At 42.9% G+C, this 19,763-nt stretch overlaps 1 pseudogene; it reads left to right on the top strand.

Annotated features, from left to right (window-relative positions):
• The first annotated feature begins 9,810 nt into the window (after positions 1-9,810).
• On the top strand, positions 9,811-12,805 carry LOC129475017 (U2 small nuclear ribonucleoprotein B''-like; annotated as a pseudogene).
• The last annotated feature ends 6,958 nt before the right edge of the window (positions 12,806-19,763 follow it).

Below are 19,763 nucleotides of genomic sequence, written 5' to 3'. Positions count from 1 at the left end.
TACAAGAATGCTTGTGATTTTTGTACATTGATTTTTTATCCTGAGACTTTGCTGAAGTTGCTCATCAGCTTAAGGAGATTTTGGGCTGAGACAATGTGGTTTTCTAGATATACAATCATGTCATCTGCAAACAGGGACAATTTGACTTCCTCTTTTCCTAATTGAATACCCTTTATTTCCTTCTCTTGCCTGATTGCCCTGGCCAGAAATTCCAGCACTATGTTGAATAGGTGAGAGAGGGCATCCCTGTCTTGTGCCCGTTTTCAAAGGGAATGCTTCCAGTTTTTGCCCATTCAGTATGATATTGGCTGTGGGTTTGTCATAGATAGCTCTTATTATTTTGAGATACGTCCCATCAATACCTAACTTATTGAGAGTTTTTAGCATGAAGGGTTGTTGAATTTTGTCAAAGGCCTTTTCTGCATCTATTGAGATAATCATGTGGTTTTTGTCTTTGGTTCTGTTTATATGCTGTATTACATTTATTGTTTTGCGTATGTTGAACCAGCCTTGCATCCCAGGGATGAAGCCCACTTGATCATGCTGGATAAGCTTTTTGATGTGCTGCTGGATGCGGTTTGCCAGTATTTTATTGAGGATTTTTGCATCAATGTTCATCAAGGATATTGGTCTGAAGTTCTCTTTTTTGGTTGTGTCTCTGCCAGGCTTTGGTATCAGGACGATGCTGGCCTCATAAAATGTGTTAGGGAGGATTCCCTCTTTTTCTGTTGATTGGAATAGTTTCAGAAGGAATGGTACCAGTTCCTCCTTGTACCTCTGGTAGAATTCGGCTGTGAATCCATCAGGTCCTGGAATCTTTTTGGTTGGTAAGCTATTGATTATTGCCACAATTTCAGAGCCTGTTATTGGTCTATTCAGAGATTCAACTTCTTCCTGGTTTAGACTTGGAAGGGTGTATTTGTCGAGGAATTTATCCATTTCTTCTAGATTTTCTAGTTTATTTGCGTAGAGGTGTTTGTAGTATTCTCTGATGGTAGATTGTATTTCTGTGGGATCGGTGGTGATATCCCCTTTTTCATTTTTTATTGCATCTATTTGATTCTTCTCTCTTTTCTTCTTTATTAGTCTTGCTATCAGTCTATCAATTTTGTTGATATTTTCAAAAAACCAGCTCCTGGATTCATTAATTTTTTGAAGGGTATTTTGTGTCTCTATTTCCTTCAGTTCTGCTCTGATCTTAGTTATTTCTAGCCTTCTGCTGGCTTTTGAACGTGTTTGCTCTTGCTTTTCCAGTTCTTTTAATTGTGATGTTAGGGTGTCAATTTTGGATCTTTCCTGCTTTCTCTTGTGGGCATTTAGTGCTATAAATTTCCCTCTATACACTGCTTTGAATGTGTCCCAGAGATTCTGGTATGTTGTGTCTTTGTTCTTGTTGGTTTCAAAGAACATCTTTATTTCTGCCTTCATTTCATTATGTACCCAGTAGTCATTCAGGAGCAGGTTGTTCAGTTTCCATGTAGTTGAGCGGTTTTGAGTGAGTTTCTTAATCCTGAGTTCTAGTTTGATTGCACTGTGGTCTGAGAGACAGTTTGTTATAATTTCTGTTCTTTTACATTTGCTGAGGAGAGCTTTACTTCCAACTATGTGGTCAGTTTTGGAATAGGTGTGGTGTGGTGCTGAAAAAAATGTATATTCTGTTGATTTGGGGTGGAGAGTTCTGTAGATGTCTATTAGGTCCACTTTGTGCAGAGCTGAGTTCAATTCCTGGATATCCTCGTTAACTTTCTGTCTCGTTGATCTGTCTAGTGTTGACAGTGGGGTGTTAAAATCTCCCATTATTATTGTGTGGGAGTTTAAGTCCCTTTGTAGGTCACTTAGGACTTGCTTCATTAATCTGGGTGCTCCTGTGTTGGGTGCATATATATTTAAGATAGTTATCTCTTCTTGTTGAATTGATCCCTTTACCATTATGTAATGGCCTTCTTTGTCTCTTTTGATCTTTGTTGATTTAAAATCTATTTTACTGGAGACTAGGATTGCAACCCCTGCCTTTTTTTGTTTTCCATTTGCTTGACAAATCTTCCTCCATCCCTTTATTTTGAGTCTATGTGTGTCTCTGCATGTGAGATGCATTTCCTGAATACAGCACACTGATGGGTCTTGACTCCTTATCCAATTTGCCAGTCTGTGTCTTTTAATTGGAGCATGTAGCCCATTTACATTTAAAGTTAATATTGTTATGTGTGAATTTGATCCTGTCATTATGATGTTAGTTGGTTATTTTGCTCATTAGTTGATGCAGTTTCTTCCTAGCCTCGATGGTCTTTACAGTTTGTCATGTTTTTGCAGTGGCTGGTACCAGTTGTTCCTTTCCATGTTTAGTGCTTCCTTCAGGAGCTCTTTTAGGGCAGGCCTGGTGGTGACAAAATCACTCAGCATTTGCTTGTCTGTAAAGTATTTTATTTCTCCTTCACTTATGAAGCTTAGTTTGGCTGGATATGAAATTCTGGGTTGAAAATTCTTTTCTTTAAGAATGTTGAATATCAGCCCCCACTCTTTTCTGGCTTGTAGAGTTTCTGCCGAGAGATCAGCTGTTAGTCTGATGGGCTTCTCTTTGTGGGTAACCCGACCTTTCTCTCTGGCCGCCCTTAACATTTTTTCCTTCATTTCTACTTTGGTGAATCTGACAATTATGTGTCTTGGAGTTGCTCTTCTCAAGGAGTATCTTTGTGGTGTTCTCTGTATTTCCTGCATCTGAATGTTGGCCTGCCTTGCTAGATTGGGGAAATTCTCCTGGATAATATCTTGCAGAGTGTTTTCCAACTTGGTTCCATTCTCCCCATCACTTTCAGGTACACCAATCAGACGTAGGTTTGGTCTTTTCACATAGTCCCATATTTCTTGGTGGCTTTGTTCATTTCTTTTAATTCTTTTTTCTCTAAACTTCCCTTCTCACTTCATTTCATTCATTTCATCTTCCATCATTGACACCCTTTCTTCCAGTTGATCGCATCGACTTCCGAGGCTTCTGCAATCTTTGCATAGTTCTCAAAACTTGGCTTTCAGCTCCATCAGCTCCTTTAAGCTCTTCTCTGCATTGGTTATTCTAGTTATCCATTCATCTAATTTTTTTTCAAAGTTTTTAACTTCTTTGCTATTGTTTTGAATTTCCTCCCGTAGCTCGGAGTAGTTTGATCATCTGAAGGCTTCTTTTCTCAACTCATCAAAGTCATTCTCCGTCCAGCTTTGTTCCATTGCTGGTGAGGAACTGCGTTCCTTTGGAGGTGGAGAGGTGCTCTGCTTTTAGGGGTTTCCAGTTTTTCTGCTCTGTTTTTTCCCCATCTTTGTGGTTTTATCTACTTTTGGTCTTTGATGATGGTGATGTACCGATGGGTTTTTGGTGTGGATGTCCTTTCTGTTTGTTAGTTTTCCTTCTACCAGACAGGACCCTCTGCAGGGTCTGTTGGAGTTTGCTAGAGGTCCACTCCAGACCCTGTTTGGCTGGGTGTCAGCAGCGGTGGCTGCAGAACAGCGGATTTTCATGAGACCGCAAATTCAGCTGTCTGATAGTTCCTCTGGAAGTTTTGTCTCAGAGGAGTACCTGGCCGAGCGAGGTGTCAGTCTGTCCCTACTGGGGGATGCCTCCCAGTCAGGCTGCTCGGGGGTCAGGTGCCCACTTTGGGAGGCAGGCTGCCCATTCTCAGATCTCCAGCTGCATGCTGTGAGAACCACTACTCTCTTCAAAGCTGTCTGACAGGGACATTTAAGTCTGCAGAGGTTCCTGCTGACTTTTTGTTTGTCTGTGCCCTGCCCCCAGAGGTGGAGCCTACAGAGGCAGGCAGGCCTCCTTGAGGTGTGGTGGGCTCCACCCAGTTCGAGCTTCCTGGCTGCTTTGTTTACCTAAGCAAGCCTGGGCAATGGCGGGCACCCCTCCCCCAGCCTCGTGGCCGCCTTGCTGTTTGATCTCAGACTGCCGTGCTAGCAATCAGTGAGACTCCGTGGGCATAGGACCCTCCGAGCCAGGTGCAGGACACAATCTCCTGGTGTGTCGTTTTCCAAGCCCATTGGAAAAGCACAGTATTAGGGTGGGACTGACCCGATTTTCCAGGTGCCGTCTGTTACCCCTTTCTTTGACTAGGAACTCCCTGACCCCTTGTGCTTCCCGAGTGAGGCAATGCCTTGTCCTGCTTCGGCTCGCGCAGGGTGCGCTGCACCAACTGTCCTGCACCCACTGTTTGGCACTCCCTAGTGAGATGAACCCGGTACCTCAAATGGAAATGCAGAAATCACCCGTCTTCTGTGTCAGTCACGCTGGGAGCTGTAGACCGAAGCTGTTCCTATTCGGCCATCTTGGCTCCACCCCGCACCCCACACTTTTCTTGGAGAGCTTAAGTTTCACTGATTCCCGTTTCCAGAGGCTCCATACACAGAATCTTCCTTTCTGTTCCAACTTTTTTCTTTGGTTCCCCACATGAAATAACTTTTGTAAACAGGTATGGTATAGACAAGCCATGTGCTTATTTCTCTTTCAGGCCAAGCACTCCGAAGAGAACTGTGAGACCTGGGGTAGACATGCAGGATGTCTACCTGGGAGGACACGAAAGAACTGGGCACCTTGTGGCCATTTGCTGGGAAATGGCAAAGACCACTACAGACATGGAAGTCCTCTTCTGTGGATCAGTGGCACTGCCCCAAGCCATAGAACAAAGAATGATGACCAGAGAGGGGTATGGGGGCTCCTAATGCTGATGAGGAGTGAGGGATGGGCAAGGAGACCTGAGCCCACAGGATCAGCAGATTGCTACCTCTCCTTCTAGAACCACAACACAAGGGCCACTGTGGAAATCTTTGCTTGATGGGGATCAGTTTGGGGAGCAGTATACAGACCCTTTCTGCCCCAGTGCCTTTTGCAAATGTTGTTGGGGCAGTGAGGGTCTGTGTACTGCCCCCTGTATGATTATTAAATGATTATTAAATCTAAGTCATTTTTAAAAAGAGAGAGTTGTAGAACCACTGATTATAGTTTTTAATGAGCACAAGATAAGTGGCCACCACCTGGAGCTGATGTGACTCTTGCCAGGAGCAAGGCAACTCAGCATTTTGAACCTTTTCTGCCTAACCGTAGTGCAGACCTAGGTATGATTTCTCCTAGCTCTTATAGAATATCTGAACTAGCTAAGGGATCCTTGTTTCTGCCACTGTGGATACCAGCTGTCTGGGGGAGCTATGTCTGTTATATAATCACCAGAGACCCTGGTCTGGGTCACTAGCAGACTCCAGGGAAATTCCTTCTGTAGCACCCAGCCCCTGGGGTTCTGGCCTGATCCCAGGTTCCCTGAGATATGGTGTCTACTCTGCCTTCTCCTCTCCACCCCTGCCCCACCCTTGATGCATGTATCTAAGGAACTTAGGACAATTTGGAACTTTCAGGGCTCAGCACATTGTGACTGGAAAGAGAATAGGGTTTGGGATCAGACAGACCCGTGCTGGCCATACAGTCTTGTTATTTACATTTTCTAAACCTGTGTCCTCATCTCCCAAATGGAAAAGATAATAGGATTCATTTCCTAGGTTCTCATGAGGCTTCAGGGAGAAAGTGTCTAAAGCACCTGGCACACAGTAGGCTTTTCAATGATGTCCTGTTCCCATGTCATGGTTTCTCTGTGCCCTCCGAAGAGCATGGGACTGAGGGTGTGTGAAGGCTCTGCTTCAGCAACTCAAAACCAAGGGCATCTCAGAGCTAACCTAGGACTCACATTCTGAACCACTGGCAAGTGGAGCAGCTTCCCAGGGAAGCTCCAGGTTGGCCCAATAATAGACTGAATCTGATGAAACTAGAATGGAGCCAGGCCAGCTAGAGAGAAGACAGTAACTAGAAAGTCAGCGGCCTGTCATGAAAACTAAATGGCCCCATCTAGGACAGTAAATAACAATCTGGAGACTTGGGGCAGCATGAAATACCTTTCCATCTATGCAAGCAATTTACTTCTTGACAGGATCAACATTTTCACATCTCCACTAATGCTAGCAACTGCCACTAAGAAAAATTAAACCTCATGGTTCTTTGAAGCCATTGTTTAGTCAGGTTTCTGTTACTTAGAGCTGAACATAAACACTAACCAATCCAAGATGGGGTGATGATGAAGAAGGTTCTAGAAATGGAGTAGCAAAATCAATCAAAGAACCAAAGAGATGAGAATGAAAACTTGGTTGGAAGAGATGCAACACTTGGCAATCTGCATTTTGTGGGGAGACAGAGCTTTTATGAACATCCAGAACTCATTTGCATACATCCCTGGGCCAAATGGGTATCTCAGGGAAAGAGAGATCGCAAGTAGCCTGACTGAGCAGCCAGTGCAAGTCCTACATGCAAATTAACACTTTGGGCATATCAGGCTATCGATAATGAACTTTATTTGCCTGGCTTGCCATCCAGGCTGGATCACACCTAGGGACACATAGTATTGCCAGTTTCCTAATATAATCTAATTTTAAACATATTACCATCATTCTGGATGTAACAACGTCCTCTTAGTTTTCCTTTCATAATATCCTGGATGGACTCCACTTGCCTTCCTGGAACCGAGCCCCCGTTGGGCAATGGAAAACCAAAGCTTGAAGCCACAGCCATTTGCTTAACCCAGCACAACTAAGCAGCTGGAAGACCTTGACCAAGCCACTTAAATACCCTGTGCTTCGGGTTTCTCATCTGTCAAAGGACAGCAGCCATCCTGACTTCAGTGGATTGTCATAGAGCGTGGCGGAAAGGGCTTAGCACAAGGCTGGTCATGCTGCAGGCAAAGAACTAATGAGTGGTACCTACTCCCTGCCTTGCCAACTCCCGTGTCTCCCCTAGCTGCTCATACTAAATTGACTCTGAGTTTTACCCTTTTTAAAATCTGACATCAAATCAGGAATTCTGCACTTTGAAACGCTTCCATATGTGGACTCTGCCCGTGCTGGTACCTGAGATTGCTTTCCCATGCATCAAGTGATGAGTTTGGCCCTTTCCTCTCTGCTCCCTGAGTTCCTGAGCTATCACTAATGATTGCTAATGGTCAGCATCCCCCATACTCTGTGAGGCCCTGAGATTAAGACCCTGTTGTGTCTGTTGTTCTATCTCCAGCCCCTAGGACAGTTCTTGATCCATAGTTAATGCTCACAGACTCGTGGAATAAATGAGTGAATGAATGAAGTCCTTGAGCATCGCATAGGTAGCATGGAAATGTCCTAATAAAGGCAAAGGCTCAGAAAACTTTTGTGGAACAAAAACATTTCAGTCCTACCTTCCCAGCTTTGGTGACTCTAATTGCTATGAATTCTTACCACTTCCTTCTTTTTTTTTTTGAGACGGAGTCTAGCTCTGTTGCCAGGCTGGAGTACAGCAGCACGATCTCGTCTCACTGCAACCTCTGCCTCCCGGGTTCAAGCAATTCTGCTGCCTCAGCCACCCAAGTAGCTGGGACTACAGGCGCATGCCACCACATCTGGCTAATTTTTGTATTTTTAGTAGAGACGGAGTTTCACCACATTGGCCAGGATGGTCTCGATCTCTTGACCTCGTGATCTGCCAGCCTCAGCCTCCCAAACACTTCCTTCTTTTCTGCAAGAAAAGTAACCAGGGCAGCACAGAAACCCCCTAGAGCTATACAACCCTGTAACTATGTTTTATAATAGCTCCATTCTTTCACAAACCTTCCTCCTTCCTGACCTACTCAAAGGAGGGAAACTGGGAGCATTATCAAAATATTAGTAGCTTATCTCTGAAAAAAACGTTTTTCCCTGGCTGTCAAATTGAGCACAGCTAAGCACATTTAAGAGATTACAATGGAACCTTGAAATTATACCTTTTAATAGTGACAACTACCACCACAACTGACATTAACAAGCTCCGGGATGTGCCAGGCAGTGTCCTAAGCATTTTGTTTATCAGCTCTTCCCAACAACCTTATGACAGAGGCAACATCAGCGTTTTACTGATGAAAAAACCAAGATACAAGGTGGTTAAGAAACTTGCCTAGAGTTACTAGTACCTGATGAAGCTGAGATTTGAATCAAGGCTATCTAATCTAGAACTGGAACTCTTTTTTTTTTTTTTTTTTGAGATGGAGTCTAGCTCTGTCGCCCAGGCTGGAGTGCAGTGGTGCGATCTCGGCTCACTGCAAGCTCTGCCTCCTGGGTTCACACCATTCTCCTGCCTAAGCCTCCCAAGTAGCTGGGACTACAGGCGTCCACCACCACACCTGGCTAATTTTTTTGTATTTTTAGTAGAGATGGGGTTTCACCATGTTAGCCAGGATGGTCTCAATCTCCTGACCTTGTGATCCACCCGCCTCGGCCTCCCAAAGTGCTGGGATTACAGGCATGAGCCACCGCGCCCGGCCTAGAACTGGAACTCTTAACCACTGAGCTATACCAAAGTTTATTATTATTATTTTGGCCCCAAAATTGGGTAACACTGATCCAATCAAAAGACTTCTTAGTTTTTGGCTTACTGAATAAAACTCCTGAAAGTACACTTTCACATACATGTCACCCCGCTTCCCCCAACTGGGTCTCAAAGATAATATCAAAGCGAAATTCTGCATTAGCTTGCCTAGTCCTGTTATGGCCTAGTAAATGTTTTTCTATTTTGTTTAGAAGAACTTGTAGTCTGGTTCCCACTCTTCTTTCTTTGCATGTTTTACAGAACACATCGTGCTTGCAGAGACAGCAAACCATGCCTGTCTCTTGTGGAGCCCACAGTGCTGTGTGCTTAGTGCGGCAGTTGGGCCAGGAATGAAAACAACTACACCATAGTAATGATCCGTCATTCTGTCCATCTGCTACCCAAGAGGGATCTTAAAATAATTTCAATTCACCTTTAAAATCCACTGCTCTATAAAGGGCTTGTAATACTTGGCGGCCTTGGAAGCCTGCCTGAGAAGCAGGACCACTATTCGGACTACTGGTGTCCAGCTGTAAGCCTCCTTGGAGGGAAACAAGCCATCCATTCATTGGGCTGTTGTGAAATTTTCCTTCCCCACCAGCCCTCCCAGCCAAGAAGGAGAATACCTGGACGAATGGCATTCTGAATTTTTGTTCTTCCTAATGTAGGGCCCGAGTTTTTATTTTCTTAATGGCCTACTCTTTTTTTTCTTCCTGCTTAACCCTCTTCTGCTCCAACTCCCCAACCCTACAGCTTTCCCCTTCTTTTAGCTTTTCTTTCTTCAGCTGAGGGATTGGGTGTGAGTTGAGATTTTATGTCTAGAATTTCCAAATTGATTCATGGGGTAACTATCCCCAAACCAGCACAGTTTTAATTAGGGTAGGAGTAATGAAATGGGAGACTCCCTGGACCCCTTTGTGGGACTTGCAACAGGGGTGTGGCTTGTTTGCTCGGCCACCACATGCTCAAACCCCTTACAGGAGGGGAGCATGCAGGTGAGCAGGTGCTGGAGCCAGGGTGAGCACTTTTGGGCTCTGGCCCCATGGCAGTGTCTATGAGTATTACAGTGCTCTTTTAGCCCTGATATCCAGGGATGGCTTAAGTGTTAAACAGCTCAGTGAAGAGTCAGGGTGACAGCCTTTTTGGGTTTCTGCACCCAGTGCATCACAAATTCTTGCCTTGCATCTAGGAAGAATCAGGTTACATGTACTTGAAAGACAGTGAATGCGGGGATTTTATTAGGTGATGGAGGTGGCTCTCAGTGGGATGGGAAGCTGGAGAGGGGAAGGAGTGGGAAGATGATCTTCCCCTGGAGTTCATCCATCCTGAAGCTGATCTCCTCTCTGACTGCCCCCAGCTGAACTCCTCTCAGGTGCTTCCTCTCTTCTCTCATTCTCTGCCATGCCACTCTGCTGCTCTGCTGCTCTGCCATGCTTCTGCTCGTGGAGCAGATTTTTATGGGTACAGGATGGGGAGTGTGGTGGGCCAGGGTGGTCTTGGAAAAGGCAACAGCTGGGGGCAAAAACAGGAATGCCCATTCCCATTTAAGGCCTCAGGTGTCCAGGCTTGAGGGTGGGGCCTTTGCTGGGGAACCGCCCTCTACTACCCGGTATTTCCTTGCCTCCTGTCCATATCAGTAGTACGAGTGAAGTGAGACCTTCCTGGGCAAACCCAGACATCTGGTCCCCAGGGTTAGCTCTGGCTCCACTGAGCAGCACCAAAGAGCATGGAGATGCTCAGCATGTGGCAGTTGGAGAGAACAGCATCACCCTTTGTTGGCTCCTGGTTCTAGTGCCTAATTGTGTTCTAGATCTCAACAGGGCATGGCCAGTGGGGATTAAAACAGGACAGAATATTCTCCTTTTTGCTATTTCTGTTTTTTTAAAGGTTACATTCTCAATACTCTAGTAGTCTAGCCTATCAGATCTCTTGTGTGAATTTGAAAGTTAGATTGCAAAATTTCAATCTCACACATTTTTTTCCATTTTAATTTTAATTTAGGCTGTGAAACCTAGCTTAAAATAAACTTAGAGTAGTTTTTGTTTCTTACGGGAGATGGCATAGCCCTTAGATTATTCACTGTCTCTTTCTGAAGAATTTAACGCAAACATGGATATCAGACCAAATCATACAATTTATATCAACAATATGAATGACAAAATTAAAAAGGAAGAATTGAAGAGATCCCTATATGCCCTGTTTTCTCAGTTTGGTCATGTGGTGGACTTTGTGGCTTTAAAGACCATGAAGATGAGGGGCAGGCCTTTGTCATATTTAAGGAACTGGGCTCATCCACAAATGCTTAGAGACAGTTACAAGGATTTCCATTTTATGGTAAACCAATCCGAATACATATGCAGAAATAGATTCGGATATAATATCTGAAATGTGTGGCACTTTTGCTGACAAAGAAAAGAAAAAAGCCAAAACTGTGGAACAGACTGCAACAACCACAAACAAAATGCCTGGCTAGGGAACTCCAAATTCAGCTAATACCCAAGGAAATTCAACACCAAATCCTCAGGTCCTCGATTGTCCTCCAAACTGTATTTTATTCCTTAATAACTTAACAGAAGAGACTAATGAGATGATGTTATCTATGCTGTTTAATCAGTTCCCTGGCTTCAAGGAAGTATGTCTAGTACCAGGGAGGCACGACATTGCTTTTGTTGAATTTGAAAATGATGGGCCGGCTGGAACTGCCAGGGATGCTTTACAGGGATTTGAGATCACAACATCCCATGCTATGAAGATCACCTATGCCAAGAAATAACATTTGGGATAGTCATCTTTAAAGGACTTGGTGTTATTTATAGTGTTTGTTTTGCTAACATTTGGTTGGGTCATTGTAATAGAGATTAGGGGAAGTGAAAGTGAAATTTTTGTGACGGACTTAAATTATCTAGTGCTTCTTTAGCCTTGGTGAATTATGAAATATGAAGGCCTTAATTTTGTACAATAAACTTTGATTTGTATTCTGTGAAAAATAAACTTACAGCTATGCTTTATATGCATTCTTTGGGGATAATGCTATCATATCAAGAATATCTTAGAGGTGTAATTGCATATATTCTCACTTGTCACCCACACCAAAGCCATGAGGTAGGTGGCACAGTTGAATCATTTTTGAACATAGAACACGCCACTTTGATTTAAAATCAAATTATGGCAACTAGAGCTGGGCATGGTGGCTCATGCTTGTAATCCCAACATCGTGGGAGGCTGAGGTGGGAGGATCACTTGAGCCCAAGAGTTCAAGACCAGCCTGGGCAACATAGAGAGACCCTTGCCTCTACAGAAAAAGAAAAAATTAGCTAGGCATGGTGGCACAGCTGTAGTCCTAGCTACTTGGGAGTTGGAGGTGGGAGGATGGCTTGAGCTCAGGAGGTTGAGGCTGCAGTAAGTTGTGATCGTGCCACTGAACTCCAGCCTGGGCAACAGAACAAGACCTTGTCTCAAAAAAAAAAGAAAAACAAAAACAAAAAACAAACACCAATAAATTGTGGCAACTAGGAAGAAAAAGGGTATGGAGAATCAATACCATTAAACATAGTCTTACTGATGACTTTTTTCCATACTTTTGGTTGAAGTATAAACATACAGATATGTCATTCTAAAACCTACCATTTGTTAGGTGTTTTTTGTTCTGAGTAATCATAGCAAGCAGTTATGTTTGCAACCAACAGCCATTTGCACCTGTGCCCCCTGAGTCCCCCGCCCAGAGCCTTGCCAGCAGAGCCACCTGTATTTAATACTGAAAACACTAGCTTTCCCAGCTCCCCTTGTTGCCATCAGCATCTACTTAAATCCTGGTGAATTAAACCAGAAAGAAAGCCTTCCCTGGAGCTTTTGGAAAAAACCTTCCTCTTTAGTTAAAAGATCTATGCAAGGGAAAATTAGTGCCTCTTCCTTTTGGATACAGACTGAGCTGCAGCAGTTCTCTTGCAACCTCAAAGGGACAATCCTGAGGATAAATGACAACTCACTGAAGGTAGCTGAGCAGAAAGATCACAGTCACCTGGGTTATTTTCCACCTCATTAAGCCACTAAGCCAACATTGAAAATACCTACCTCTGGGCTTCTTGTTTTATGAAAAAACTAACATCTTTATTTTTCAAATCACATTTAGCATGCTGTTACTTGCATCTAAAAGCATCCTTAATGATTCGCTATATAAATGGTATTGCTGTAGTTCACTATCAAACTTAATTTCCTTTTTATAGGAAACTTTTTGTAACATTTCTTTTAATCTCTTGAAATTAAACATCTAGGTAACAAAACTTCTAAACATAACTTTGAAATTCAATAGAATATTTTTACCGGAATACAAATGAGAAATGTTAAAAAACAATTTTAAAGAACAATATACATTTAAGTATGTAATGCTTGGGTACAACTACAACAGAAGGCATGATAAAGTAGTCAGAGCTTGTATACCTATGTAGAATCACTGAATATAATGGCTCTCACATGTAGCATGATACAGGTGTGCTTTGCTGGTGGCTCAAATTCCAACAGAGGTGTAGAAATTAGTATTGAGATTTTTCAAAAGGTGAACAGCTCTTTGTAAAGTTCCAACTGAACAATCTACAATCTCACATGGACTTATGTGGTAGCTGCATTTTTGGAAAATTCAGTGTACATTTAGAACTGTACAAAAATTACTTTGTAACACAGAGTTAGGATCCAGAATCACAGATCTATAAATATGTTTTCACCTACATGAATATCTGATGGTACAATTGGGAGCCAGGTGAGACTTTGGACAATTCTTTGCAATGCAGAATTAGCCTAGACATTGCAACATGTCTGGTGTCTCACCCAATAAACACTGACGGTGGCCCCCTGATTATTGTGACAACCAAAACATGCCCCCATAGGTTTAGAAAGCATCCTCTGGGGACAGTCCTGCAACCATCTCCCTCACCACAGAGGACAATGTCCTGGGGCAGACACTCTTGGTTGTTTGCTCTGCACAGATGTCAGAAGCACTCCTTACTTCTGACTCTGCAAGTCTTAGACATGCTTCCATGGATGGGTAGGTGGAGGGAAAGTACAGAAGCAAATGGTGGATTGCTTAGGATCGGTGCTATTGCTGAATTTCAAGAGTCACTGGTTCATTGCTTTCTCGGTTTGTGTGCATTTTTTTCAAGGGATCCCCACTATGTGCAAGGAATGATGGTAGACACAGAGTTGACTAAGATTTCCTTCCTGCCCTCAGGGAGGTAGAAGACTAAAATAGAAGCAGAGAAAAGTATCAAATTTTAAGATGGCGCCGGTGTTCTTAGCCTGAGGTCCCAGGAATGTGCTTCAGGGGATCCTCTAATACTCTTGAAATTACAGACAACAATGCATGTATGTTTGTGTGTGTGTGTGTATTTTTTTGAATAAAGGGTGTGTAGATTTAATCATATTCTCAAAGAATTCCAATACACAATAAAGGTTACAGCTGATGCACAGGGCAGGCTGATACACAGGTGGCAGCCTATTTGATGGATTTTTGGAAGTTGCCCCCTGCTCCAAATATCTCTTTTACTCATATTTCTTTCACTGAACTTCTACCAATAGAGATTCATTCTAATGAATGGATAGTTAGCATGGATCTCTCCAACAGTGACACTCCAACAACTTTCAAGAAATGTCGGTTGAGCTTCTGCTGAGTACCAGGCACTGACCTAAGGACCGGGGATGCAGCAGTGAACAGAATGGAGCTCGCAGCCTGGTGAAGGAGCTGGAGTGGGAGCAATATGCAGATACGGGGAGCACTGAGGGGCAACTTGACCCCAAGGCAGTGGAGAGGTTCTCAGGAAGAGACAAGCGATCCTGGGCTGTGCTGATGTAGCTTGAGTAACAGCTAGCTGTCTTGTGTGAACAGAGGGTCCCAGTCCATGAGGACACTGCCTTGGGCCTGAGAACACTGCCGTGGGCCTGTGGATGCGGACAGGCTGCTAAGGCCGGAGGTGGAAAGCCTCTTCCTGCATTGGGCCTCAGCCGTGCCTCAGTTTTGCTTGGGTTGGCCTCTGGGGGAACAGGTGGGCCTTGCAGGATGACCCTGATAGCATTATCTGCATTTTGGTGTGTATTTAAGATTCCAGTTCACACGGGCTTCTAGTCATATGCTGCAAGAGTGTTTGTAAAGCAGACTGCAGACTCTCTGGGATTGAAGGGTGAAGGGGGAGGGAGGTTTATAACCTGGAAACTATGTGCTGACTATGGCCCTGTTGAGATGCAGTGTGGTTTCTATGGGGTTCCTTCTGGACCTCATACATTTCAGTTTCCCCTGGAACAAGGCCTTTGCTGAGAAGGAAAACATACACTGGCCATGAAAATGCAGAAGCACTCCCTGGGTTGCTCCAAGCAGCTCTCTAAGCAGAGGCTTAGCTTGTCCTGAGGCCATCTTGTCTTTGGAAACCCTAACTAAGCAAAACACATATCTTTTTATGCCTTCCCTTTCTTTACACAGACATTGACTAAAAAGGAGCAGGAATAACTGCCAATTCAGTAGGCTCCTTGCTCTTTTGTGCATTTTAAAGGCATTTGGTGTTTGGGATTTGGAAGAAAATCATGAGAACTGAGAAGCTCTGGCTGTCTTGGCGGGAAGCAGGCTCATTGTTTGCAGAGAGAGCTGGTTTCCATGGTTTTGGACTACAGACAGCTGTGTTTTTTTGTTTTTGTTTTTTTTTTTAAAAAGTAGTTTCTACTTGCAATTGGATCTAATAAATAGTCAAGGTAGCCAGTCTCCCAACAGCAAAAGGTCTTTGAGTTATTTGGAAACACCCTAGTATGTTATCATTCACGACCAACTGTACCTGGTTTTTAGTTATTAAAAGTCATGCATTCTCTCAGGATAGGGCTTGTTTGGCCCAAATTCTGCTTTATCGAGGGCAGCCAATTATATTTCAGGCTTAAGGTTCTAGTCTTAAAAGTAAACACATTCCTTTCTTTTAAACGACAGGAGACTTGGGATGGTCTGGGATAGGAACGCAGGGTGGGGACCTGCAGTCCTGCAGGCCTGAGAGGCAAGTGCTGGAGCTGACGCCATGGGAGGCTCATGGCTTCCCCTCCTCCCCTAGGCCCGCCGGCACAGCAACCATATGGTGCACTGTAGGGAAACTAACATGTGAAAAGTGGCCATTTTGCTTCTGTCACTGAAGTAGGACATAGGACAAACTTTTGCTTCTTTTTTCATGACCTATAAAGAAGAACAAATTAAACTAAAATGAAAATAACATTTTTCAGCTGGGCGCAGTGGCTCATGCCTATAATTTCAGCACTTTGGGAGGCTGAAGCAGGCGGATCACTTGAGGTCAGGAGTTCGAGACTAGCTTGTGGTGAAACCCCATCTCTACTAAAAATGCATCTCATGCTGAGGCACGAGAATCGCTTGAACTTGGGAGGTGGAGGCTGCAGTGAGCGGAGATGGTGCCACTGCACTCCAGCCTGGGTGACAGAGCGAGACTTCATCTCAAAAAAAAAGAAAATTAAGAACTTTTTTTTTTTTTAAATTGGGACACTGGCTAGGAATTTAGAGGGATCAGGTAATGAATATAACAATTTCCACTGTTAGCAGCAATATTAAAGCAATTACAGGGTCCCTTGTATCTCCAGCAGTGGGCTTGGCATAGTGGATGGAACAGTGAGAAAGTCTAGGTCTCACCAGCATGCCAACATTACCTGTGGCCCTTACAACCTTTTAGCAGAAACCTATACTCTTTCTAAACAAGGGTGAATTGTGTGCTTATGCTTAAAACCTTTAATGCTGCCCCAAAAAATCTTTTGTAGGATGTTATGTTCTTTTCTCCCTTTGCTGAACTTATGGTTGGTGTTCTGGCTTACTTTTTATTTTGTTGGCTTTATTATCATTGGCCCTTTGGTTGCTATTAGATTTTCTTCTGTCTAGATCTTGCTTTCCAACTGGATTTTTAGTCCTTTGGGATCAGAGACTACCAGATCATTTAATTTTCTAATGTGTTCTGTTTCCCCACCTAAGATGGATTTCTGAGTCTGGCACAAAACCAACTGGGAATACGTCAGACTTTCCTTCCAATGACACTTTCGTCAAAGAGAACGAGAGATAACCCTTTCCCCATCTTCTTTAAGCATCATGGTTGCTGTGGGTTAGCAGTTTCTTAGGATCACTTATACACAAATTTACCACAAAATGTATAAACTGCAGAATGGAATCTATTGGAGAGCCTTGGTAGAATTAGATTAATGGTGGCCGGGCGCGGTGGCTCACGCTTGTAATCCCAGCACTTTGGGAGGCCGAGGCGGGCGAATCACGAGGTCAGGAGATCGAGACCACGGTGAAACCCCGTCTCTACTAAAAAATATAAAAAATTAGCCGGGCGTGGTGGCGGGCGCCTGTAGTCCCAGCTACTCGGAGAGGCTGAGGCAGGAGAATGGCGTGAACCCGGGAGGCGGAGCTTGCAGTGAGCCGAGATTGTGCCACTGAACTCCAGCCTGGGTAACAGAGCGAGACTCTGTCTCAAAAAAAAAAAAAAAGAATTAGATTAATGGCGACTTAGAGTGGGATTGGAGAAGCTAAGGAGGGGCTGATGCTTTAATCAGTGCTGTAAGCACTACAACAACTTGTTTTTTTTGCAGCCACTGCCTGTCCTTTTGGCTAGAACAAGATTTCTCCCCTAAGTGACTTACATTTTCTCACTCTCAGTGGAAGATACATTTGGCTCAGGAACCATTATTTCTCTTCCTTGGGGACCAATCTGAAAGTAAAAATATTAATCATCTTCGTAATCACAGATATTTCTTTTCATGTAACAGAGCACTAAACCCTTCATGGCCAGGTAGATATGTTCAAATTAATTTGACTCACCCTGAAGAGAGAATTCCTAGGAGAAGAAGAAACTCAAAGATGTGCCCTCCAGGGTGAGGGTCCCAAAGACCTTCGGCCCAAACCCATTCTCGCCCCCCTGCAAACTCTGTAGCTTGGTTGACAGATGTGGTCCAGACTCAGGAAGATTGTCCTTAACCCAATCCAATCTTGTAAAATGATATATAAGTCACTTTCTCAAGTACACTTTCAGGTAATCAATACTATTTAAAAAAAAAAACTCATTGCAAGCTCAATGATAACATGTTAAAATTAGTGCATTTAATGTTGCTTTCAATTTATCGGAAATCTGAGTCACTGCTACGGTGAAATAAAAAGTGTCTACCTGTAGTCTATTGATGTGTGTAAGAGAAGATGATAGATGGGAAGGTAGATAAGAGTGAAGAGGAGAGTGGATGATAGGACAGAAGAGGAGGGAACAGGAAGGGACAGGGGAGAAACGGCAAGTAGACACACGCATGTATGGAACTGGTAAAAAAAAAAAAAAAAAAAAAAAAAAAGCAGCCCCCACAGCATGCTTGGAAGTGAGAATTGATTTTAGTCACCTCCCTTTTTCTAATATTCAATGTCTTCTGCAACTAGGAATACTGGTACATGATGTATGGTGTATGGAATTTGGTATCAGAAGATCTCGATTTGAATCCCAGCTCTGCTTTCTTCTAAGCAATGTGAGTTCAGGTAATTTACTTCATTTCTTGCATCTGAGTGGCCATGTGTGTGAAATACAGATAATACCCCCTCAGAATTACTGTAAGGACTCAACTGTTAGGTTGATGCAAAAGTAATTGCCATTTCTGAAATGACTTTTAATGTCAAGACTACAATTACTTTCGCATCAACCTAATAGCATGTGTGCCTTATGACCATCATAGAATGCTAGTTATTATCACATCCAGAGTCCTCTTAAAAGAGTCTTGTTGCTCTCTAAGAACTTACCTGCCTTGAACACAAATAACGGATATAAAATAGGTACTCTTCATTGTGTGTTTCACTATACAGAGAAACTTTAATATCTTGAAAGAACCTGAATAAGCAAAGATGTAATCATATTTTGAAAAGTGTTAACATGTATTTCTGTAAAATGTGAAAAAATGTACTCATTTAATATATATTTTTATTTAAAAAAGTTTTTTTAATTTTTTATTATTATACTTTAGGTTTTAGGGTACATGTGCACAATGTGCAGGTTTGTTACATATGTATCCATGTGCCATGTTGTTTTGCTGCACCCATTAACTCATCATTTAGCATTAGGTATATCTCCTAATGCTGTCCCTCCCCCCTCCCCCCACCACACAACAGTCCCCAGAGTGTGATGTTCCCCTTCCTGTGTCCATGAGATCTCATTGTTCAATTCCCACCTATGAGTGACAACATGCGGTGTTTGGTTTTTTGTCCTTGCGATAGTTTACTGAGAATGATGGTTTCCAGTTTCATCTATGTCCCTACAAAGGACATGAACTCATCATTTTTTATGGCTGCATAGTATTCCATGGTGTATATGTGCCACATTTTCTTAATCCAGTCTATCGTTGTTGGACATTTGGGTTGGTTCCAAGTCTTTGCTATTGTGAATAGTGCCGCAATAAACATACGTGTGCATGTGTCTTTATAGCAGCATGATTTATAGTCCTTTGGGTATATACCCAGTAATGGGATGGCTGGGTCAAATGGTATTTCTAGTTCTAGATCTCTGAGGAATTGCCACACTGACTTCCACAATGGTTGAACTAGTTTACAGTCCCACCAACAGTGTAAAAGTGTTCCTATTTCTCCACATCCTCTCCAGTACCTGTTGTTTCCTGACTTTTTAATGATGGCCATTCTAACTGGTGTGAGATGGTATCTCACTGTGGTTTTGATTTGCATTTCTCTAATGGCCAGTGATGATGAGCATTTTTTCATGTGTTTTTTGGCTGCATAAATGTCTTCTTTTGAGAAGTGTCTGTTCATGTCCTTCGCCCACTTTTCGATGGGGTTGTTTGTTTAAAAGTTTTAAAATTGTATATAGTTGGGGGTTACAAGTGCAGATTTCTTCCATGCATACATTGCACAGGGTGAAGTCTAGTCTTTTAGTGTGCCCATCACCAAAATAGTGAACATTTTACCCAATAGGTAAGTTTCCAACCCTCACCCTCTCACCCCTTCCCACCTTTTGTCGTCTCCAATGTCTATTCCACTCTGTGTGTCCATGTGTATCCATTATTCAGCTCCCACTTCTAAGTGAGAATATGTGATGTTTGACTTTCTGTTTCTGAGTTATTTCACTTAGGATAATAGCCTCCAGTTCCATCCATGGATGTTTCATCCATATTGCTGCAAAAAACATGACTTCATTCTTTTTTATGGCTAAGTAGTATTCACACACACCACAGAATACTACTCAGTCATAAAAAAAGAATAAAGTTATATATATATCTCTTTTGGATATATATATGTGTGTATATATATATATTCATATGTGTATATATATGAATATATATATATACACATATGAATATATGAGATCTAAAAATGTGA

The sequence above is a fragment of the Symphalangus syndactylus genome, chromosome 2, assembly GCF_028878055.3.
Source record: "Symphalangus syndactylus isolate Jambi chromosome 2, NHGRI_mSymSyn1-v2.1_pri, whole genome shotgun sequence".
Classification (NCBI taxonomy): domain Eukaryota; kingdom Metazoa; phylum Chordata; class Mammalia; order Primates; family Hylobatidae; genus Symphalangus; species Symphalangus syndactylus.
Note: the sequence above shows the minus strand (reverse complement) of the source record. Positions and strands in the feature narration are given on the sequence as shown.